Source organism: Panthera onca, chromosome A3 (genome assembly GCF_046562875.1).
Source record: "Panthera onca isolate mPanOnc1 chromosome A3, mPanOnc1 haplotype 2, whole genome shotgun sequence".
In the NCBI taxonomy this organism is placed as follows: domain Eukaryota; kingdom Metazoa; phylum Chordata; class Mammalia; order Carnivora; family Felidae; genus Panthera; species Panthera onca.
Genome location: NC_138341.1, coordinates 85361034 through 85384702, shown reverse-complemented (window position 1 = coordinate 85384702; position 23669 = coordinate 85361034). Strand labels below are relative to the sequence as shown.

Below are 23669 nucleotides of genomic sequence, written 5' to 3'. Positions count from 1 at the left end.
CTTGAGGCACTGTCGCGTGGATGAAATGAGATAAAATACATCAATGGACGGTGTGTTCATTCTGTGAGCCCAGCATCACAGGCTTTCATTCCGCCCCAAACTGTTGGTTTTCTGGCTTGAACAATTAACGTCGCCGTGCGAGCAAATTGTGAAGAACTTGTTCGTGATTCCTTTATAATAATAACCAGGACCGTGGAGCCTGAACTAGAGCCTCATTGTTATAGTGTTTAACATCCCTGGATGGAGCAAATACTGTATCCCTGTATCTAGAACACTGCCTGGCATACAGAAAATGATCGGTAACTATTAGATGATACAGTGGATTATTACCTCCGTCTTTCAGAGGGGACTCAAAAAGATTAGGCAATTTGCCCAAGGTCAGAAAGCCGGTGAAAGGCACCTCAGTGCTGCTAATTCAGGTCTCTGGACTCTAAGACAGTGCCAAGTTCCCCTCTGCACCCTCCCCCTTCCTGGGGTCCCATTGCAATGAGCATGCTCAGCCAAGGGCTGGGGACTGAACCACACAGAGCAGCATGCATGGGAAGGGAAATAGTGCAGGCTGCTGTAGGCCCAGAGACACAGGATGGTCTGTCTTAGCCCCTCAGCCCTGAACTCAGGAAGTGGCTTGTTTTACAGGTTCCAGGTGTATAGGTCTCTTGGGTCATCCAGCCTGGGGACCCCTAGGTCAATGAGCATCATGGATATGTCCTTTCTAAGGACACTAGACTAAGATATAATGCATGAAAAGTGGGTTTTAACCAACTAAATTTGGGAAGGGTGACGTACTGTAGCACCCTTAGAGCTTTACAAAGCACACTGATGTGCTGAAGGCTGAGAAGTCCTGCAGCAAAGCAACCTGTGTATGTTGTCCAACCCAGCATTGCTCAAGCTTATTCGACTCAGAAAAGTATCTCCCATCTTTAGAACACAGTTGGGGAAACACTAATATTAGGTCTGTAGGGAAGAAAAATGTTTCCTTTCTTCCCTTCCAGGTTCTCTGGCTACTAATTATTAAGCTGACATAATGCAGGTTAACAGGACAAAAATAAATGCATTTCATACATACAGGAGCCCCATAAACTATGAGACCCAAAGGCAGCCAGGCAATTGAGGTTTATATAACATCTTATGCTAAGGAAAGGGGTAGGGGGGTCTAGAGATACAAAGGGAAGAAAGGCCACTCACAGGAAGGCAGAGGAGATGTTTAGAAAACAAAGGTTGCCCTGTTAGGCAGATAAGTTTCTTAGAAAAAAAGGTGTCCCGTGGCAATAGCTCTCCTTCTAGTACAGGCCCCTTTTCCAGTGTAAATTTAGGCAGTTGAGGGGGTGATGAAGAGATTCTCCTGAATCTGCAGGGTTTTGATTGCCTTTAGCTCAAAATAATCCTTATGCCAAAGACAGATTTGGGGGTGGCAAAATCTGCTCCCCTCTACGGTCATTTTCAGAAGCTCAGATCTCAGTAAGAGCCTGAAGTAGAGGCAGGAAACTTACGTGCAGAGTCTTCTTCCATGGAAAACCAGGCAAGAAACTTTTGGTCTGAAGAGTTCCTCTCTTCCGTCATTTCAAAGTACCAAGTCACGCATACCTAACACATTCCCGGATGAGGAGCTCTAGCAACTGGCACTGCATACATCTCCAGACTTTCCAGCTCCAACAGCAGATCAGGTCAACTGCCCTGTCCACAGATTGATGAAGATGCAAAACTAGAGCGATCGCTCATAATTCCGTAAAATGCCACATAGCTAGAAAAGGCGGAATTGCGAAGAGCTTGGAAAACAAATGCACATGAATGGAAATTCCCCCTGGGAAGCCTCTTTCCCTTGTACCATGCCCCTGCATGGGGCAGGACTCTAACCTGCACCAGCAAAAAAAAAAAAAAAAAAAAAAAAAAAATCTGCATCATCAGATGGGATTCTAAAGTTGCCACCTTTCTTGTTGACCAAACCAAACTACTGCCTGGCCCTCTCCATTTCCAACACCTCTATACTAGTTCAGAGCTTCACTGTTTCTTACCTAGACATTTCTGATACACCTCCCCGCTTCCAGCTGCCAGCTGGTCTTCCTCCTCCATGTCCTGTCCACTTTTCACCCACCTTGCACCCTCTTGCAGAATAATGTTCCCAACCATTGAAAGATCAAGTCACTTCCTGGCTCAACAACTTCGGTGACACACCTCTAGCCAGGTATTTAAATTATTTATGATTTAAATACCTCTCAACTTCTTTTGCCTTGTTCTTGTTCTGCCTTGTTCTTACTTTTCCACATTGATGTGTCTAAATCAGTCCACAGTATCATGGCAAATACTTATTTGGTCTTTGTCCCCAGTTCCTGGCATAGAGGGCCGTGAAACCCTTGGGATTTCCAGAGTGCTAAGAGTGAGGGGAGAGTTCCTTGTTATTCAGAGCAAGTCCCACCTGAGTTTGCGTTAATCAAGTGACTCGTGGAGGGAGGGTCTGCCAAAGAAATCTACCTTGTGATCAGACAGTTGGAAACTTTAGGTCCACCCCCTGACCACTAGGGAGGGGACAAGGACTGGACAGTTTCAGTCACAACCAATGATCTAATCAAGTGTGCCTTCGTAATGGAACCTCCATAAAACCCCCTAAACAACAGGGTTCAAGAATCCTCTGGCTTGAACAGGTGGAGGTGCTGGGAGGGTGGTATGACTAGAGAGGGTATGGAAGTTCTGTGCCTCTTCTCCCATTTTGGAAACACACCATGCATGTGGTGTCAGAAAATACCCTACAGACATTGCCATCTTTTAGACCCAGCTTAAATTCTAGCTCCCCTGTGAAGCCCTTCTGAATCACCGTAGAAAGAAACAACCTCTCTCTTTTCTAAATACCAGCAATACCTCACACTATCTGCTTTGTGACTTTTTCCACTGTTTTATCATTTTTATTTACCTTCAGGTATTATCTCCTTTACAGTACTGTAACATCCTAGAATAGGGGTATCCTTGCCTGGTTTTGTTGTCTATTCCCTATGGTTCCATATACATTTTTGGTTTTTTGAAGGGACAGGGGCACCTGAGTGGCTCAGTCGGTTAAGCATCCGACTTCAGCTCAGGTGATGATCTCACGGTTTGTGAGTTCGAACTCCTCATCAGGCTCTCTGCTGTCAGCACAGGGCCTGCTTCAGATCCTTTGTCCCCCCCCGCCCCGCCCCTCCCCTGCTCACACTTGCTCTCTCTCTCTCTCTCAAAAATAAATTTAAAAAATACATAAAAAGATAAAAAATAAATTTAAAAAGGAAGAAATCTTAGTGAGATTAAGAGGTAAAACTGTTTATGTTTCTCTCAATACCACTCTAAACTATAGGTGTGATTTTTCTTTTTCTTTTTAAGTTTATTTCGGAGAGAGAGAGAGAAAGAGAGAGTGAGCACATGAGCCGGGGTGAGGGGCTGAGAGAGGTGGAGAGAGAAGCTTAAGCAGGCTCCATGCCTAGCACAGAGTCCAACGTGGGGCTCGATCCCACGACCCTGGGATCATAACGTGAGCTGAAATCAAGAGTTGGCTGCTCAACCAACTGAGCCACCCAGGTGCCTCTGCGTGTGACTATTCTAACAGACACACCAGCTATATCTTTTGAAATCCTTACTGCCTTGCAGAATGAAACCTAATTTTACAGGACAAAACTGTATTCATTCTGACTGAAGATACTCACAAAGGACCAGCACAAATGAATCCCTGGATCCTCTCCCTCAGGACCCCACCCATGACCAGAAGAGCGGCTTCCACCTGCCTGGGACGAATACAGAGGGAAGGACTTCCCAGCAGCAGCAGTTGGACCGGCTAGAGGCCAGGTGGACAGACATGGGTATCTTACCTGAGCAAGTTTATTGGATGACAGTGCAGAGCTGTGCTAAGCCTGAGGACACCTTTCCCCACCTTCCTATTTCATCTGGGTTTTAACCAAGATTTCCCAGGATCCAGAGCATTAAAAACCACCTTCCTGGTATATTTCGGCTGTAAGCCACAGGCACATTAAAGTGCTGTGTGACAAGTGTGGAGCAAAGTGGGAGAGAAAACAACAGATAGGAAAGAGAGGCGCGCACCCCTTTCTAGCCATGTTTGACAAAAGCACAGCTTTGGCAGGAAGCTAAAACACCGTCGCCTTTTAGACATGTGACAAACCCAGCTCCTTAATATATATTTTCCTGAGTGGTCCTTGATGCGAATTGCTTGTTCTGGATAGAAAGAAAAAGCCCTCAGTTCGCCTCAACAAGGATAGGGCATTCCAAATTCTGGTGTGGTTAGCTAAATCCCCGAAAGGTATTTTGTTCTCCTTTGAAAGCAGTTTTTGCAGTGGATCAGGGCAATTCTCGATAATAGGTGGTGGAAATTCCCACATAATCCTCACAGACATGCTTTTCTCCTTTTGTTAATGTTCTGTCAATGGCGTTTAACCGGGGGAAATGAGAATTTTCCTGCGGCCCGATAAATGTCAATGGGTAAGGATTTTTTTTTTTTTCCTTCATTAACAGAAATGATTTTGCCTCATAAAAAAGTTCTTATTTTTTCCTAGAACCAAGATGACCCTCTAAAAACCTGCAACTTACATTTTTGTCGTTTGTGTTCTGCTGCTCAAGCGTGTTCATGTTTTCCTTTAGAAGACTACATCATTTTCAACAATTCAATAGAAATCTGTTTTAAAGTAAGTTTTAATTTTTAAAGTAAGCTTTAAAAATTCAGACCAGGGGCGCCTGGGTGGCTCAGTCGGTTGAGCGCCGACTTCGGCTCAGGTCCCGATCTTGTGGTCCGTGAGTTCGAGCCCCGCATCAGGCCCCTGTGCTGACAGCTCAGAGCCCGGAGCCTGTTTCAGATTCTGTGTCTCCCTCTCTCTGACCCTCCCCCATTCATGCTCTGTCTCTCTCTGTCTCAAAAATAAATAAACATTAAAAAAATTTTTTTGAAAAAAAAAAAAGTCAGACCAGAGAAAAGGCAATGATAAAGCCCTTATTATTTTTTGTAATAAGCTGTATCATCTTGCTTTGTAAGACACTGATCATACAGTGCAATTATGCAAGAAAGGAATAATAATGGGATATATTTACATTTTTTTTTGCTTATTTTGTCTCATTTTAGAAAATGCCTTGAGCAAATTTTATATCATAAACGGAATTGGTAAATAATTGACCTGACGAGTTACCATCACCCTGACATCTAACCAACATTGATTTTACTGTATTCGAATTATGCGGTTGACGGTCATCACGAATTTTGGTCTGATCGACTGGAAGCAGTGAGTTTCTACTTTTCTATTTTTCTTGTACTGCACAAATCACGGTGACTGTCTTCACAGGCAGGTAACCAACGCAGTCAGGGAGGATCGCATGCTCAGAATGCCCCAAGAGGATAGACATTATATAGCAAACAGTGCCGTGATAAGTTGAAGAAAGGGACCATAGGGGAAAAGAAAAAGCTTTATATTTTAGTGCCATCGACATCCATGTGAACAAGGGGCCCCAAATTTTCATTTTGCACCGGGTCCCACAAATTATGTCACCAGCCTGCTCTAAGCTCCCGCGTATGAAAATTCGTTCAAGTGATCACTCCCAACAGCCTATTTGCAGTAGAAAATGGGTTGACGTGCATCAGAAGAGAGCATTCGGTCCTTTAAAAGTTGAAGCTTTAGAATAACTAGGAGTCAGCACAGGAAGGGGAGTCCTGTGGGGGCAGGGGGCCCAAGTTCAGCCCAATTTCTGAATGCCTGCCAGCTCTGGATGCACAATTGCTATGTGGATGCACGGATGACTCAAACTCCCTATTCTTTCCTTCTCTGTGCACCCAAGAACTCACTGCCTTCCTGCAGAGGGCCCCCAGGGTTCCGGGCATGGCCAAAGGGTGTGCCCTGTGATCCCACAAGAGGCTGCCAGCTTTCAGGTCCCCAGGGGCATCCATCACGCTCTTTCTCAACCTGTTCCAGCTCCCTCTCTGTCCATGCCAGCTGCACTTGAAGCTGCTTGGACAGGCCTCACTAGAGCAGTACTGTTTCTGTTGCAAATCAAAGACGTGTTAAGGAACAGATTTGTCGTTCCTGCTACTGAGGTTCAAAGGACATCACAAGAACTCCATGGGTCTCTACCTCTGACATTTGTTCTCCTCTGGGTTGCCTTTACTGTGGCCCCAGTCTTGTCAAAATCACCTGGGCCCTCTCCAGAATAATTGCATCAGAGTTTTAGGAGGGAGCTCCCCTGGGTGGGGGGGGGGGGGGGGGGTGGTGAGGTTCTGTACTTTAGCAAGCTCCCCTGGAAATTCTTGGGCACACCTAAAGTTTGGAAGCTTCTGCCCTAGCATCTCCCAGCCACTCTGAAGGTCTTGACTGCCAGCTTTCCAGCAGGACCACCCTGGTCTGTCTTCCTTCCTCAGGTAGGAAGACAAGCTGAGCAGTGCCTGTCTGGGCTCGATCGACAGCTCTGAAACACCAGCAAGTTATCGACCTCTCTGCATTCCGGCAGGTTTGCCTAGAAAACGCAGACAGTCAAACCTTACCTGCCCAAAAGCCGGAGCCCGTCTGAGTTGTCGTCACTTCTAAAGCGTATAGCTCAAGAAAGTCAAATGACTTCGTAACTGTAGCACATTTGATTCAACAATGCGTTAAGGAGAGCACAACATGGCATCGTAACGTCCCAGGACTTCTGAGAGATCGGCACTGTGAGACATCCAGTGTGCAGGAAGGTTGTGCTGTTTTCTATCTCACAGTGAAGGAGCCTTTTTGTTGTTAGGAGAAAATTAGATCAACGGGTTGAAGGTAGCAAGGGCTGAAGAAGAATTTGTTACGAGTGGCCTGGAAAATAGGAAAACCCAATGCACGTTCTTCCGTGTGGCAGGTAAAAGAATCTGCACATTGCACGCCCAGCCCTGAGCATGCTTTGAACCCCCCTTTTTATTTTATCAGTGCTCATTGTCTAAGGCTTTGATCTTATCAAGTCCTCAAGTCTTTCCACCAAGAAATATGAATTCCTTCATTTCCTTCTCCTCCCCAGGGATGGTTCTCGATGGTCTAGGCCCTTTACCTTGCCCTTTGCTGCTGTGATTCCCCAAACTTTCATTTCCTTCCGTGATGTGAGCTGTTGTCTAGACTCTCTTGTCGGCCTTCTTTATGGCTGTTCCAAGCCCACAGGGAGACCTTAGAGAATGTGCTATATCCTTTCTTTTAAGATCAACAGGGATGGTCAGGAACTTAGACCAGCCTCAGCTCCTCACTTCCAGGCCTCAAGTCAGGCAGGACTACCTTGCATGCAGAAGGACCTGAGAGCCCAGGCTTGGGGGCAGGCTGCTGGGGCTGGGACCTCAGCTCCAACACTTCCTGGCGTTTCCTTCAGTGAATGAAGGGGCCAGGGCTTTAAATTCTTCCTTCTGAAAAGTGAGAACATTAAGAATAACCTCCTGCCCATGACTTCCGGTTGACCCAGATCTCACTGCGCAGGCGTCCTGCTGAGCTTCGGAGGAGGCGGGGCTAGTCTTGAGGCAGTGCTGGAGTTAAGGCACTGTCCCTTCAGGGCTCTGTAATTGCTAGCTATTACTTTCATAGGTTAAGCACCCAGCAAAATTGTCCAGGATATATAGCACATTTTAAATGCTTTTTTTAAAGTGTATTTATTTTTGTTTTAGTAGTCTCTACACCCCACAGGGGGTGCGAACTCATGACCCTGAGATCAGGAGTCGCATGCTCTACCAACTGAGCCAGCCAGGCACCCCCATATATAACACATTTTAAAGAAACGTTATCTGTTTGTATGCATGTATTATCCATACTTAAATAATATTTGGGTGTCATTAATTAATATTAATTAATAGTATTAATATTAGTTATCATTAAATGTTTAAATTCATATTTGTTCCTCTAATTGAGGGTGACGAAAGATAGAGTCTCTCTGTGAGTGGGATAAGAAAGGGGTGCTATGGAGAAGTGAGGAGGGGGCTGTTTTTATATAATTTCATATACACTAAGGTGTTTTTTTTTTACTGTGTCTGACATCTTTCATTTCTTTTCTATTTTTTTTAAATCCTTTTTTCTCTCTTCTGAACCATTGCATACAAATTTGATCCTTTGTTAAATATATCCATTACGTTTTTCATTTCAGTTATTGTCCCTTTTAGTTCAAGTATTTCTATTTGATTCTTTTTTTATGGTTTCTACTTGTCTATTTACAATCTTCATCCTTGTCATCTAATTTCATGACCTTTCAAATATAGGTATTTTCCAATCCCTATGCAGTTCACTCCAACATCTGGATGTCCCTCGGCTCCATAATTATTGCCTGATTTTTTAACTTTCTGTTTTGAAATAATTATAGACCTAGAATTGCAAAGATAATACGAAAAATGCCTGTATCTCCTTCACTTAGCTTTCCCCAGTGTTAACACCTTGACTAATCATGGTACAAGTTTCAAATCTAAGAAACTTACATTGGCACGATCTTGATATTGAATGGTCGACTTCATCTGGACTCCCCCATTTTTGTCCTCCTCGCTTTTTCTGTTCCAGGATCCAAGGCATAATATTGGGCATATGCGATGGCAAAACATCTTGTTACCAGTGACACCTTGACCATGTGGCTAAGGTGGTGTGTGCCAGGTTTCCCCACTGTAAAACTATTTCTTTTTTCATACTCTTATTTACACGCGAATAGGTCCTGACCACACTGAAGATGACGAGAGTTAAGATCCACATAATGGAGGAAGGAGTATCAAAGAATTTGTGAAGTATAGTAATTAATTACGATTAGCCACAGTTATTTATAAATGTTTGGGGAGCCGTATTTAACAGCTATGCCAAATCCTGCTTCTCCTTAAAATTTGGTGCACTAATGTAGCATTCACTGGGGATCTTGCCTGCAAGCAATTATTACCGTGGGATTCTGGTAGTTGATTTTCTATTTCTCGGAATCCTTCTGTATGTATTATTATTAATGATTTATTAGTTGCTGCTGGGGTATCGCTGCTTCAATGCCCTACAAAATACAAAATATCGATGCAAGAAGCTAAAGAAGACCTACTTAAGGGGCGCCTGGGTGGCTCAGCTGCTTGAGTGTCGGACTTCGGCTCAGGTCATGATCTCATAGTCCGTGAGTCTGAGTCCCGAATCGGGCTCTGTGCTGTCAGCTCAGACCTGGAGCCTGCTTCGGGTGTCTCCTTCGCTCTCTGCCCCTTCCCTGCTCATGCTCTGTCTCTCTCTGTCTCTAAAAAATGAATAAACATTAAAGAAGAAGAAGAAGAAGAAGAAGAAGAAGAAGACCTACTTAAAAACAGAGATCTATTATGTCATAGGCTGGAGAACTCCATATTATCAAGATATAATTCTCCCCAAGTTGATTTTTCCCCAAATTACCAAATCGATCTATATTGATCCCACACTGGTCCCAATGAACATCCCCAGCAGGGTTTTTTTTTTTTTAAATAGAAATTGACAAGCTAATTCTAAAATTATATTGAAATACAAAATACTTGCAAGAGCTTTAGTAATCAAGACTGTGAAATATATGTATGGACAGATGCATAGGTCAATGTATCAAAATAGAGTTCAGAGGCTGAAATCGAGATTTGTAGAGAGATCAATACAGAGAGAGGTGCAGCTAATAGGTTTTAGACAACAGTGTAAGGCAATTGAATGAGGGAAAAGAGTTTTTTTCAAAAGTGATCCTAGAACAATGGACACCCCTATGGAAAAAATGATTACTCTGGCTGTAGAGTATAGCAAAGATCACAGGAGGTCAGGAGTAGATGAGGGAACACCAGCTAGGAAGCTCTTGTTTCCAGGAGAAATAATGGTGGCTTTGCTCTTAGTTAATCTAGTAACTTCACTTCTAGGAATTTACTTTATAGATATGGGAAAATTGACAATGACCTGAATGCCTACCAATAACAGTCTAGTTAAATTACAGTTTGTTTTTTAATAGGATGACAGAAAACTGTTTAAAGAATAAAGAAACTCTTTGTGGAATGAGCACGAAGATAAATTCTTTAATTAAAATAAACCAAGACGCATAGTAGAGTAATTGGATATTTTACACTGTGTCAAAGGACACACAGGGACTGGGTAGCATGAGTTGCATGGGGGACAGTAACAGGTTGGCTAGGGGACTGGCAGGAAGGAGATTTTTCAGTGCATACTGTTCTATACGTTCTGACTTGGGGTTTTATATCTTTGTATTACCAATTAAAATGTGTGCTAAAATTTAAATTATATTTAAGGGGCACCTGGGTGGCTCAGTTGATTGAGTACCAACTGAGTAATTACAGATTATTTGACTCCGGTCATGATCCCTGAGTTGTGAGATCAAGCCCCACATGGGGCTTTGTGCTGGGCATGAAGCTTACTTGGGATTCTCTCTCTCTCTCTCTCTCTCTCTCTCTCTCCCCCCCCCCCGCCCTTTCTCTCTCTGTCTCCCCCTCTGCCCTTCCTTCTATCACTCTCTCTAAAAAAAATAAAAAAGTAAATACAATAAAATAATATTTAGAAAACAGGAAATGATAGGACTAGGGTGATGGTCATGAAGATGGAGAGGAAAAAAGTCAACTGTGAATTAAAATCAATGGATACGGGGCGCCTGGGTGACTCAGTCAGTTAAGTGTCCAACTCTTGATTTTGGTTCAGATTGTGATCTCATGGTTGGTGGGTTTGACTCCCACATGGGACTCTGCGCTGACGGTGAGGAGCCTGCTTGGGATTCTCTTTCTCTCCCTCTCTCTCTGGCCCTCGCCCCAGTCATGCTGTCTCTCTCTCAAAATAAATAAATAAACTTAAAAAATAAAAAATAAAATGAACAGGGAATCGTACACGAATTGAACACACGTGGCTGTATGGAGGAGGGGAAGGGGAAAATAAAAAGTTACAGACAGGGAAGGAGGCGGACCATAAGAGACTCTTAAATACCGAGAACAAACTGAGGGTTGATGGGGGGTGGGGGAGAGGGGAAAGTGGGTGGTGGGCATCGAGGAGGGCACCTGTTGGGATGAGCACTGGGTGTTGTATGACAACCAATTTGACAATAAATTATATTTAATAATAATAATAATAAAAAGAACATGTGGCTGTAAGACAGCGTGGGGAAGCCTACTCGGTTTCTTGGCTTGTGCCACTTCCTGGTGAAATAGGGAACACGGGTTTAGTGTGTAAGGCATGAGAAGGGGGCTGGCGGGGGGCACGAAAGGAAGGGAAAAAAACCATAAAAATGGTTTTAAGTATGTTGAGTTTGCAAAATTCCAGAGGTGACGCTGAGTAGGCAGTCTAATGTTTGGATGGTTCTGGAGCTCGGAAGACAGGCCCCCGGTTGGAGAAGCAAAGCAAAGTTTCCATGTGAATAGATAAGAACTGACGCCAGGGTGTGGATGCGATGATCTATAGCCAGAGGGGGCACAGTCTCGGAGGTAAGGATTTGATCCTAGGAAAAAAAAATTAAGCATAATCAAAAACTGGCCTCAGCCATTTAACAAACACATAAGCAAAAATGCAGTTGCAGATGCCCGTAGAAAGCCTTGCTTTGTCCCTTCTAGTTCACGGTGTAAGAACTAAGATGAATTATTGCTGGAACATACATTTACATCAAACTGAATGAAGTTAAGTGGCTGGAGGAGCGACAAAGAATAAAACGGCTAAACGTTGAGAACATTTTGCCAAACGTTTGAGGCTCGGATGGCAATACTTCTCCATCAGTAGCTTTCTGCTAATGAGTGAGGCGATGGTAGGCCCTTATTATTTGCATATAAAGGAGCAAACGTCTTCCTGTTCTCTGTATCAGGAAGCTGTGCGTGCACCGTGGTGCATGTGGCCTGCTGACTTCAAGGGACATTGAGGAAGAAGGGACTCAGGTACCCAAATAACCTCAACTTGGTCACGGTCGAAGAGACAAATACAGCTGCACAGTGCAGCTCTAACAAGCTGCGGAGAGCAAGGCCCGGGTGTGGGCGGAGGGGAGAGTTGCACACAGTGTGCTGCATGTAGATAAGATCATAGGGAATTTCTCAACGCCCCCGCCTGTGTCCCACCCGCTCCTGATCCTGACCGCCTGATTTCACCAGCGGCCCCAGGCCCACACTTCTTGGCCGTGTGGTTCCCAAGACCGCCTCTACCCTGGCAGCAGGAGAGGGTCTTCTACCTCCAGGGGCGGTAACCGGCTTCCTGTCCCCTGCCAAAACAATCGCGGAGTGCGATGATGTCACTTGGGACGGCATCGCAGGACACCACATGCAGACAGATAGCTGTGGCTGTCGTGTGTGAATACAGCTTTATCTACAGAGGAGGTGGCCAGCCGGGCAGGCATCTGCTGACTCTTGCTTTCAATGTCTAGAACAGAAACTAAGAGAGAAGGCAAGACAAGTGGGGCCAGTCAGAGGCAGTTCCTCTCTGCATGCACCCTTGCCCTGTTTGCTCTCGCCCCAGACGTCCCTTCCTCGTGGAAAGGATTCTCCATGGTGCTTTGCAGGGAAAAGGGTCTGCTCCGTGGTTCCCAAGCATCTACATGTTGCTTTGTTGGAAGGGCTGGGCCCAGGTTTGTCCTCAAGGGAGAAGGCGGTGGCATCCAAGAGGGTGCCCGGTGCATGCGTTTCCCTCACACATACCACCTGGTTCATGAAGAAATTAATTATTTAGGCAACATCATCACTAACAAGAAAGCCCACCAACATCTATGAATGGTTTGACTTTGCTTTTGGTGGAGGGGGTGGGGGGGCGAGGATTGAGAAATAAACCTCATTCAACATCACTAATGTGCTCATCTGATCCAGAACATTCATAGTAATTTCAGACTCCCAATTGAATCATCATTTGCTGTTTTCTGCAACATTTTAACCACCTTTTTTTTTTTTTTTTTTTTTTTTTAAAGCTCAGGGCGCCTGGGTGGCTCAGTCTGTTGAGCGTCTGACTTCAGTTCAGGTCATGATCTCACGGTTCCTGGGTTCAAGCCCCATGTCAGGCTCTGTGCTCAGAGCCTGGAGCCTGCTAAGGATTCTGTGTCTCCCTCTCTCTCTCTGCCCCTCCCCTGCTCACGCTCTGTCTCTCTTTGTCTCTCAAAAATAAATAAACATGAAAAAAATGTTTTAATAAAAAAAAAGCTCGACTCTTCGGATAAAAGTCACTTTGCTAGATAGAGAAAAAATTACAAAATTTTATCTCTCCTCCATGGTATTGCCATAAGTTTAAACGAAGATGCCAAGAGCGGCACCTGGGTGACTCTGTCAATTACGTGTCCGACTCTTGATCTCTGCCCAGGTCATGATCTCACAATTGGTGAGCTCCAGCCCTGCTCAGGGCTCGGCCCTGATGACAGGAAGCCTGCTTGGGACTCTGCCTCTCCTTCTCTCTGCTTGTGCTCTATCTCTCTCTCTCAAAATAAATAAACTTAAAAAAAAAAAAAAAGATGCCAAGATACAAAAGACTTGAGAACTATTTGAGTTGCTACTCTGCCTATTTCTCTTTAACGGGTGTAGTAACACTACTTGAATTTAACATTCCCTCGTGGTTTAGAAAGCCCCGATAAAATGTGTGTGTACCTTCCTTAGATGACCAGGAGATGGCGCCCACGTCAACGCGGGGAATCGGCCTCCTGGCTGAAGGCTGCTGTGAGTCTGCCAGAAACCCAACTGAAGCATGAAAAAAAAGGAGGGAGAAACATACTCCGAGTGTTTCATGAGATGGAGGGAGTTCAGGACAACAGTCTCAGGATGCCCTCAACATGTGATTAGTTCCTACCTGGGGAGACCGCAGGAATAACAAGAAACGCAAAATAGGAAGAGGCAGAGAGCTAAGGAAAGGGAATGGTGGTATCATGTCAAGTGCATTCTGATGCAGGGGCAGTGCTATCCGGTATTCACATAGACGATCCTCACCCTCCCGGTCAGGCTATGAGGCAGACACTGGGCGTCCCAAGACAGAGCTCCGTGAGGTCACCTGGGCGGCTCAAATGCTCATTGCGCAGAAGCAGTCACCAAGGCAGGATTCTGACTCCGTTCTGTCTGGTGCCATCATCCGCTGAAAGACATGCGTGTTTCTTCCAGGATGAAGGCTGAGAGGGGCCTATCGAGAATGTTCTCAGGTCCTCGATAAAAGAAGCTTTAAAAGAGATAATAAAAAAATTAGTATCTCTCTGATATTACAAGTAGTGTCTCACCTCAGACATACTAAAAATAAAAAGTCCCAACTCATGAGGAGTTACTGTCTCATTTAGCTGTGAAAACTTACATAGAAGAGGAAGTGTAATATGTGTGGCTAAAAGAGCACAACTGAGACGCTAAGCGAAGTAAGAATCTTCAATGTCCCCAGCAAGCAGTGTCTTGCTGATCAAGCACTAGCTTCAGTGACTTTCGTAGCAGCTGAGGAGGAGAAAAGACTGCCACCTTATAAAATGCAAGGGGGGCTCTGTGGTCCCAGCTGCAGCCCTCCCATTGCTCTCAAGGGGGCTCCATTTAGTTGGATGTCTTGAATCGCCAGAGGCTTCTGAACGCATCTGAGATGAGGTGTATTTCTCTACTGGTCAATTACACCCATATGTATCCATATTGTTTACAAGTTATAACAAACAATAGGTACCAAGTGTCTACTCCCTGCCCAGCTCTGCTCAAGGCACTTCCTCAGGACCCCCTTCCCATGCTGACCACACAGGAACAGAAGACTTCTGGGTCAAGCCATCTTGGATCCCTGAAGCCAGGCTTCCCAGCTGGGTGCTGGGTTACCCGACCTCCAGGGGACACACCTTCTCATGTGTCAACTGTGATTGCATCTGGCTCATTTGTGGGCGTGATGACTGAATGAGCTAAGATTTCAAGGGCAGAGTTTACAGGTCTGTGCTTCCAACAACTTTAAGTGACATAGAATAACCTGGAAGCAAGTCATGTCACGGTAAAGGAAAATTTCTTACCTGATGGTGCACTTACAGTATGTAATTCTGTCCCTGTTTTCCATCATGCTTTTCAAAGTGTCTTGGTAGGGCCTCCTCATGTATCAGTGAAGTAGGAAGGGCAGAAACGATTTCAGCCCTGTTTCAAAGTCACCAAACTTGAGTCACAGGGCTAGTGCTTGGCCACTGAATGGCTAAGCTCCAAACTCTTCAGATGGATGGAGAGGAGAACGTGGACCAACAGATACTTCAGAGTTAGAAAGGCAGGAACTGGTGTTGGGTGGGATGTGATGATGAGGGGAGGTTTCCAGCCTGCACACCCGCGTGGATGGTGAGGTGGGAAATCAACGATGCAGCCTGAGGCAGATCCCACCACCAAGAATGGCATGTGACTAGATGGCTCTTCTTCCCTAAGTATTCAGCCACAGAGGAAATCCTAATAATGTCCTCTGGCTCTCATAAATTTTGTTTTAGGTGATTTCTACATCCCAAGGACTCTTTTTTATTATTATTGAGAACGTTTTTTAAGCTTATTTGTTTTGAGAGAAAGAGAGTGACCGGGGGAGAGGCAGAGAGAGAGGGAGAGAGAGAGAATCCCAAGCAGGCTCCACACCATCAGTGCGGAGCCCCATGTGGGGCTCGAACTTCGTGAACCACGAGATTATGACCTGAGCCAAAATCAAGAGTTAGATGCTTAACTGACAGAGACACTCAGGTGCCTAGAAAGGACTCTTTTTACTTACCTTCTGCCATGGAGGCTGAGAAGTTTCTTGACAGACACCCTTCCGAGGCTCGGCGGCCGCATATGCTGGGGAGGACATGTAGCAACACCCAGCCCACTCTGACAAATGTCTTCCCTGGTCCCGAGGCAGGGATGCAGCTGCAAGAGAATCAAAGCAAACAAACCAAAAGCAACAGTGACTGGCCCAGCATACAGCAGAGCTCCAGAAGTGAAGGCACACACTACTTGCTCTGCTGGCTGTTCCTGCTCCCAACCCGGGGTTTCCAGGTGTGCATTAAAGACATGACTTCTCCTCCACCTCAGTTCTCATCACGCTGTGGAAGCGTGTCATTGGAACAATCTCCACAAGGCCAAGCCAGGACAATTACCTGGACCCCTGCCAGCCTGCTGACACGTGGCCAACTTCAAAGACTGCCCCTTCTGCTCTCTTCCAGCTGAAGCCAGAGCCCTGACATCTGGATTGGTTTATTGATCAACTTATCCATTCATTCAGTAATCAAATATTAACTGAGGCCATCGGGGCCAAGGTGCAGTAGACCCTGCATTAACTGCTACTCAAGGAGAAGGGAGAATGTCATCAGAACTAGACTTGATCATTGCATGAAAGTGACATTGACTAGCATGAAAACAGGAAGAGCTTGAGAATCGTTCCACTCATTCAGTCTACATAATTAAGCGTTATTACACTGGAAAGCACAGCATATCCTAGGGGTCATTGTTGAGGGTCATTACCAGCTCATTAGATCAATAGGCAAACCTCTGCATCGGCTCATTTTCTGTTAAGCTTATTTCCTAGGATGACATTATCGTTAATGTTGTTTTAAATCAGAATATATAGGGGCGGCTGGGTGGCTCGGATGGTTAAGCGCCCGACATCAGCTCAGGTCAGGAACTTGCAGTCTGTGAGTTTGAGCCCCGCGTCAGGCTCTGCTGACAGCTCAGAGCCTGAAGCCTGCTTCGGATTCTGTGTCTCCCTCTCTCTCTCTGCCTGTCCCCTGTTCACACTGTCTCTCTCTCTCTCTCTCTCTAAGAATAAACATTAGAAAAAACATTAAAAAAATAATAGTAGGGGCGCCTGGGTGGCTCAGTCGGTTAAGCGGCTGACTTCAGCTCAGGTCACGATCTCGCGGTCCTTGAGTTCGAGCCCCGCGTCGGGCTCTGGGCTGATGGCTCAGAGCCTGGAGCCTGCTTCCAATTCTGTGTCTCCCTCTCTCTCTGCCCCTCCCCCGTTCATGCTCTGCCTCTCTCTGTCTCAAAAATAAATTAAAAAAACGTTAAAAAAAATTAAAAAAAAATAATAGTAAATCAGAATATGTATACAAAGAAAATTAAAAGTATATGACCAAGATAAATTGAATAAGCTAATATTTTCTCTTAATTACTTCCATTTTATGAAAATGATCCACTTTTTAAAACTGATCCAGCATTGGAAAATCAATCCAATTCTTTCCCTTGTTGCATACTGTGCTTGGATTCTGTGCACAGAATCTGTACTGGGCAGGAAGAAGTGCCCTCAGACCTCAGAGACCAAGATACAGAGAGACCCTGAGAAGCCAAGTACTGAAATGTTGGGGCTTCAATAGGCATCATTACGTACACTATGGTCTTGTTCTGTCCAACTGAAGTCTTTTCCCACGTGATACTAAGGATTTCTAAAGCTCCTCCATACCCTGGATTCACCCCACCTACATTGAATGTCGTCTTCCAACTGCATGGGATGAATCTACTCGGCCAACTGGAGATTCATTACAAAATTATGGCTCTAGACTCCCAGCCCAAAGACAAGAGAAACAAGGCCAGAACCCGAAAAAGAAGACCAATTATGCTCACTGCTCCCTTTCCCTTGTGAATTCCACTTGGGCAGACCCCTGAAATTTGCAACTACTAAGGAGAATGTTGCATTTGGAAGCGCCAAGAACATGACGATGTCGCGTTTGATCTCCCCATGGTGGAATGATTTTAGATAAACCTGCACTTGTGAAGTCATTGGAGAGTGCAAGGCGACCTCTCAGGAAAGGGAGACTCTGTCAGTCCCACGTTCTGTGCCCTTGACAGGCGAGGATGTGCCTTGATTTTGACCTTGGTTTTGCTACCTATAAAACCAGTCCTCAGGTGCCGTCTGCCCCTCTGCAACATCACTGAGTTGCCACCTGGTGATGAGCTCAAAGCACCTGGCGACCCCTCAATATGGAGTTTAGGATGTGCCCCCGTTTTCTGGCATGTTCCACTTTGAGTCAGAAAGACATTTTTTTTAATGAAAATATGTTTCTATTGTTTCTTTAAAGTTTTTCTTGGAATTTTCCTGAATGGAAATGAAATCATCTAAGATTTTACATATATCTGTGTATGTGTGTGTGTATGTTTACCTATTTACTTATTTATATGTTTATGCATGTAGGTACTTCATCACACTATGAAGCTATGACATAGCACACTGATTGCAATCCTGCTAGAGAGACTAAGTGTTTTGTGACGGTTTAAAGCAGGAGTCAGCAAGCTTTTCTCTATAAGGGACCAGATAATAACTACGTCGGCTTTGTATGCCATGCGGTCTCTGTCCAATAACTCGGTTTTGTCATTAGCTCAAAAGCAGCCAAAGGTAATAATATATAAAAGAAAAAGTGTGTTCCAGTAAAACTACGAACACTGATAATTGAACTTCCTAGAATATTTATAAAAAGGACTCTTCCTTTGTTTCTTTCACCAAATCTTTAAAAATGGAACCCTCCTCCCCTTTGCAGGACATACATACATAAACAAGAGGCTTGCCAAATTTGGCCCATGAGCCACAGTCTGCTGACCCAAGCTTTAAAGTTTTGGCATAAGGTGTTAAATATAATTTCTGTATAGCTTTCAAGTCCTGTGACATAACACGTCTAAACCTGTACCAGAAGCAAGGGCTTAGTCATTTTTTTTTTCCTTTGGAATTCAAGACCTCAGAGGCGCCCAGAGATTTATTTTTATTCACTAGCCTTCTGCCTCCCCCTGGCCAGTGACAAGATGGCACTATAGTCCCTGGGCTCACCAAGCATCGCCCAGTCCCCTCAAAGCCCTAGAGTCTCTCCAGCCTAGAGCCCCCTCAAGATGGGCTACTCTGGGCATGTTGAGTTTCTCTACAGGGAAGCACAAAACTGCCAAGAGCCCCCTCTGTCTCCTGTCATTGGACACAGTTTCCTCTTCATCCTTCAGAAGCTTTCCAGATGAATTGACCTGGAAGCTTCCTCCAGATTTGGTCAGGTCCATGGTTTTAATAACGAAACCACTTCCATTGCTAGAAATGTCCTCGGTCCCTCCCCCAGGCTGGCTGACCATCTCCTAGATGCTCATTGTCTGCTGTATCAGTCAGGGGTCTCCCAAGAAACAGAATCTACAGGAAACATAGAAAAAGAGATTCATTTTAAGGAAAGTGGCTCATGCAATTGCAGGGACTGGCGAGTCTGATATCTGGAGAGCAAGCCAGCAGGCTAGAAACATACTCAGTATTTCTGTTATAGTCTGGGGGCAGAATTCCTTCTCCAAAACACTCCTCAGTTTTTGCCCTCAAGGCCTTCCCCTGATTACATGAGGCCCCCCCTGTTATAGAGGGTAATCTGCTTTACTCAAAGTCAACTGATTGTCGATGTTAACCACATCTGCAAAACACCTCCACAGCAAGACCTAGATCAGTGTTTGACCAAACAACTGGACCCCACCGCCTCGGCAAGCTACACATAAAATTAGCCATCGCTCCTGTTTTGGACTGAATGTATCCACCTCCCAAGTTCATGTGTTGAAACCTAACCCCAAAGGTAACAGTATTAGGAGGCGGGGACTTTGAGAGGTGATTATGTCATGAGGGGGGAGCCCCCACGAATAGGATTAGTGTTCTCCTAAGAAGAGACTCAAGAGAAATGATTTCTCTCCCAGCTGTGGGAACTTGTCAGCAGTCGGGCGACGGATCTCCCCGGACACTGGGTCAGCCAGCTCCCCGATCTCGGACCACGCAGCCTCCAGGACTGTGACCCACGACGAACCAGTGCTCGTTGGTTAAGCTCTCAGACTGTGGTGTTCTTATTACAGCAGCCGAGCAGACAGATAATCCCCAAACCCAACAGGCTGAGCGAAGCTAGGAGCGTGGCCATGGTGTTCCCGTGAGGAGTTAGAAGTGCCTTATTCTTTCCTCTGAAGCTTCTCTTCTGCGACTGACTTGGGGGGAGAAACAAGGAAATTTTACTTAATAAATGTGTTTGAATGAATACACAAACGATTGCGGGGTTACCCAGCTCACTTCTCCTTCCGGCTCTGCCTGAAGGGCCAGTGTTAGTGTCCCAGGGCCCAGTCGTGCTCTTGAGGAACCCACGTCTATTATACAATTTAATTATGCAAATCAATAGAAAAGGATGCCACCCCCTGGGAGTAACATACACATACTTGGACCCCAGTGAGACGCTCTGAACCCCACAGGGCTCACAGGGCCCTCTGCGGGGTAGACCTGCAGTTGAGGGGAGTCTCGGATTGCAGAGTGACCAGAGCTGAGTGGCTTTTCTCGGATCTGTGGATTTCTTGGAGTGTTGGTTCTTTCATGCAAGGATATGCATATGGCCAAACCTGCTTTCCCGGGTGTATCAGCCTGGAGCCAATCAGGACACAGGACCGACCACATGGTACTTAAAACTGGGGATGTGTAATTGTAGGGATTGTTTTTATTTTTTTTAATTTTTTTTTTAACATTTATTTATTTTTGAGACAGAGACAGAGCATGAACAGGGGAGGAGCAGAGAGAGAGGGAGACACAGAATCTGAAACAGGCTCCAGGCTCTGAGCTGTCAGCACAGAGCCCGACGTGGGGCTCGAACTCACAGACCGTGAGATCATGACTTGAGCCGAAGTCGGACGCTTAACCGACCAAGCCACCCAGGCGCCCCTGTAGGGATTGTTAAGCTATGATTTTGGAAAGTAAATATAAGGTGTAGAAAATTTTCTCATTGGTTCCCCAGGGCTGTAGGAGAGTGCCCAAGGAAGGACGAACTTGGAATGGGGGTCCCCACCCCAGGTGGGGTACGAACCTCCATGGGGAAGGTATGGACGGCAGGGCAGTTGACAGGGTTGCCCAGGTAGGAGCTGGTCCACAGTTCCTGGGCAAGCAGGGAATCACAGCCTGTGGGCAGAGTCACAGGCTTGCAGGCATGAAGTTGCTGCTGTGGGTGGGGGGTCAGATCCCCCAGCATCGTGCTGCAGGAGCTACAAGGAAGGGATCAGCAGGCCAGGTGGGGCTGCAAGGTCGCATTCTGGGCGTGTGGCCGGCACACAGTGTCACCGATGTTCCTGCAAGCTTGTCCCTGACCATGAGCGCAGCCACTGGGGCCAGTAAGAGAAGTCCCTTCCTCTGGGCTGTCCTTCCAGAGTCCATAGGGAGAAAACTGATGTCATGCTTACCACAAGGAGAGATGCTTAATGGGATTCTTCCCACGGCTCCAGAGCAGGCACCAAAGGGGTGAATTTGGAGCTGAGAGGCAAGCCATTGATCACGAGCACCCAGAACGGCAGGAGGTGGAGGCGATCAGGAGGGCCAAGCCCTGGGACTGACCTGCTTTTCCCACGGTGTGCTACCCCCGCCCCACCCCTCCACCCCTGGGGGCTGCGGCTTCCCTCGGTGCCTCTCCATTTCCTTAACCCAGATGCTCCCTTACCAAACCTAAACCTCACTGGTTATGGTAAATGCCTCTGGGCCTGTTTTTGAAGGTCTGAAGAACGCCTCCCGGAGACGCATGTGTGGCCAGGAGATGGAGAGGTGGGAACACGTGGCCATCCCACAGGTCACACTGCTGCTTTCAGCCCAACAGACCTCCCCTTGCCCTTGCCCGCCCTGACGAGCTGTCTCGTGTTTTTGATGCCAGCCTGCAGCAATGTGCACAGAGCAAGGGACGAGAAGAGCTAATAGCTTTTGCCTTTAACCTTTCTCGTCTCCACTCCTCAGCTAGGACTGCTGGAAAGAAGAAATGCAAGCTAGGAGCCTTCAACAATGGGAATGCATCATCTCCCTGTTGGAGAAGCTGGAAGTCTGAGATCAGGGTGTAGGGGGGGCTGGTTCCTCCTGAGGCTGGGAGGGAGAATCTGTACCTGCCTGTGCCCCAGCTCCTGCTGGTTTGCTGGGAAGCTTTTGGCGTGCCTTGGCTGGTAGATATCACCCTGATCTCTGCCTTCACACTCACGTGGTGTCCTCCCATGTGCCTGATTGAGTCCAAAGTTCTTTTTATAAAGGAAACCAGTCACGTTGGATTAAGGGCCCCGCCTACTCCAGGATGACCTCATCGAAACTGAACTAGAACTTACCTTTGCTTCTGGCAGGCAGTTGGGGTAAGTGAACATGACTTTATCTCTCTGGGATTAACTTGATTCGAATCTGGGGTTCTCTAAAGCTCAGATCTAGTTCAGGATCACGATGTTTCCCAGGGTGTAAACTTTCAAGGGTGTCGCACGGAGCCCCGGGAGTGTGTATTTGGCTTCCCCCCTGGGTGGGTCCTGAGCTGACTCTCACCTTCCCTGTGTTCAGACACACCCACCAGCTCCACATGGTTCCCAGCTGCCCCTGGGAGTGGGCAGACAGGTGTGATGAGGGGAGAAAGCAGAGCCCAATGGCAATCTTGCATTTCTGTCTGCGTCTTTCACCTGGAGTAGTGGCTTCTCAAGTTCTTGCTGCCTGGTAGTTAAGCATTGCTTTCCTTTTTTTATTTTTGTTATTTTTTAGATTTATTATTTTTTATTTTTAATATAATTTATTGTCAAATTGGCTAACATACAGTGTATACAGTGTGCTCCTGGTTTGGGGATAGATTCCCATAGTTCATTGCTTACATGCAACACCCAGTGCTCATCCCAGCAAGTGCCCTCCTCAATGCCCAAGTATTGCTTTCAAACTGACTTCTGTTAAACCCAGCTTTTCTATTTCTAGAATCAGAGGGTTCTAGTGGGTGGGTTGTCTGTAACAACTGCCCAAAGTGGAATTTTCCAAAAATTTGCAATTTAGAGTGCTATTTCCAAAGTCACATAGAGAGAAGCATCAATTTCTTTCTTTCTTTCTTTCTTTCTTTTTTTTTTTTTTTTTTACAAAACCTACCCAATTTTTAAGATGTTCCATTTAAATAGAACAGAGCATTTTTGGGGACGCCTGGGTGGCTCAGTCGGTAAAGCGTCCCACTTCGGCTCAGGTCATAATCTTGCCGTTCACGAGTTCAAACCCCGCGTCAGGCTCTGTGTTGACAGCTCAGAGCCTGTACCCTTCTATGGGTACTGTGTCTCCCTCTATCTCTGCCCTTCCCCCACTTATACTCTTTCTCCCCCTCAAAAATAAATGAAAACATTTAAACATTTTAAATAAAAAAGAGCATTTTTTGACAAGAAAAGTGAAGGTTTGGGGAGCCTGGGTGGCTTAGTTGGTTAAGCGTTTGACTTCACCTCAGGTCATGATCTCACGGTTCATGGGTTTGAGCCCTGCATCGAGCTCTCTGCTGACAGCTCGGAGCCTGGAACCTGCTTCGGATTCTGTGTCTCCCCCCTCTCTCTGCCCCTCCCCTGTTTGCGTGCTCTTTCTCTCTCTCAAAATAAATAAACATTTTTAAAAAATTAAAAAAAAAGAAAAGTGAAGGTTTCATCAAATCTCAAGAATAGAATAGAATGCTATTTGCTTGTGAGTTGATACTATTTTTGTAAATTCCAGCGACGTTAAGACACAGTGTTTCAGGTATAGGATATAGTTTCAGGTATAGGATATAGTGATTCAATAGCTGCATACATTATTCAGTGCTCATCAAGATAAGGGCAGTCTTAATCCCCATCACTGATTTCACCCATCCCACCACCACTCCACAACCCCTCTGGTGACCATCTGGTTGTTCTCTAGAGTTAAGAGTCTGTTTTTTGGTTTGCCTTTTTTTTTTTCCCTTTGTTCATTTGTTGCGAGCTGATACCATTCAACTAATTCTAGGTAAACATATTATTTATCATCCAAGCTGCTATTTATTTGAGAGTGAATGGGGCTTTAATTACACAGGATACCAGGACAACAGGGGTAAACTACGATCTCCCTAGGTAAAAATGGAATGTGTGGTCA

General features: G+C 45.7%; 1 long non-coding RNA gene across 3 annotated transcripts; it reads right to left on the bottom strand.

Annotated features, from left to right (window-relative positions):
- Window positions 1-10489: 10489 nt before the first annotated feature.
- LOC132663592 (uncharacterized) lies at window positions 10490-21780 on the bottom strand. Of its 3 annotated transcripts, XR_013554597.2 has the most exons (5): window positions 21680-21780; window positions 21515-21600; window positions 13496-14054; window positions 12103-12568; window positions 10490-11388 (listed from the first exon to the last, which is right to left on the bottom strand). It is a non-coding gene; the product is annotated as an uncharacterized LOC132663592 (long non-coding RNA). The 3 variants fall into 3 exon arrangements; XR_009603150.3 differs by having other exon boundaries at window positions 21515-21763; XR_009603151.3 differs by having other exon boundaries at window positions 12103-12302; window positions 21515-21763.
- Window positions 21781-23669: the final 1889 nt, after the last annotated feature.